This window comes from Sinocyclocheilus anshuiensis, unplaced genomic scaffold (assembly GCF_001515605.1).
Source record: "Sinocyclocheilus anshuiensis isolate Anshui unplaced genomic scaffold, SAMN03320099.WGS_v1.1 scaffold799, whole genome shotgun sequence".
In the NCBI taxonomy this organism is placed as follows: Eukaryota; Metazoa; Chordata; class Actinopteri; order Cypriniformes; family Cyprinidae; genus Sinocyclocheilus; species Sinocyclocheilus anshuiensis.
The window spans coordinates 493,216-494,395 of NW_015548231.1; the positions used below are offsets into that span (position 1 = coordinate 493,216).

General features: G+C 28.4%; 1 protein-coding gene across 2 annotated transcripts in view; it reads left to right on the forward strand.

Annotated features, from left to right (window-relative positions):
* Positions 1 to 1,180, forward strand: part of ssh1a (slingshot protein phosphatase 1a) — a 37,788-nt gene that overhangs the window by 19,621 nt on the left and 16,987 nt on the right. The gene's annotated exons all lie outside the window — the stretch shown is intronic.

Genomic DNA, 1,180 nt, shown 5'->3' on the forward strand with positions numbered 1-1,180 from the left:
GAAAAGTTATTATACCTGTTATACTGTATTATGAGAGCACTTTTTTAAAACTAAAGTTCAATATCGTGATAATACCGCATACCGTGATAAAAGCATTAGCAATTAATCGCAACATGAAAATTGGATACCGGCATATCCCTACTTACAGTATGTGGGCTTGTTAGGCCTGCTTGTGTGTTTGTGTTTGATACCGTGCTTTGCTGTGATATGGAAAGTATTTTTGGCTTATGCATTTGTGGAGGGGTTGTTGAGAAAAGGTGTGTGTAAATGTGTTTGGGAGAAAGCGAGAAATCAGAAGTTGTCCCGTATACTTGGGTGGGCAGATATGTTTGATGATTTGCTGTCAATATAATATTAAGCAACACAATGAGAAAATTAAGCAATTAAGAGTTTTAATGCACTTGTATCTAGCCATTGTCATTACTGGTATATCAGTCATGTCATTGTAGGTATATTAATTTGCATATCATTTTTGTGTTGTGACTCATGAGTATGTGAGCATTAAAACTTCAAAATGTAAAGTTAAGTTTAAACTCCAGTAGCAAAAACAGTATTAGAGTTCAACTAATTTCATGGATCAGTTCAACTTGTCTGTTTGAATCAATCCAGAATTCTGATTCAATGATTCATTAGCATTATCTTTCACATCTACATTGATTTTACTTCCTGCTTTAAACATTTTGAATACTTTATTACAATTTGGTCCAAGTGATTGTTCCTCTGATTGAAATTAAGCTATTAAGAAAAATTCAAAATATTGATTATATACAGTATACGGCTAAAATAATACAACAAACATTAACTTGCATAAAAAGCAAATAAATGTGTAGACGCTACTGATGATAAAAATAAAAAGAAGCAAAATTATTTAAGTAAATGCATACATTTAATTATTTAAATAATTTATTTGAACAATTAAATAAATAAAGTAAAATTATATGTTGTGTATCATGCAAGGAATTCTGTTTCTAAGGTTGTAGTTTTTACTTTTAAAATCTACATTTGACATTATTTTACAGTAAAATTACATGTAATAGTAACATGGTAAGGTAATTTTTACGGTTAACCAATTACCAGATTTTTACTGTATCCTTTTTTATAGTCTTTTTTTCTGAAAAAAAAAGTACATACATATGCATATATATATATATATATATATATATATATATATATATATGTG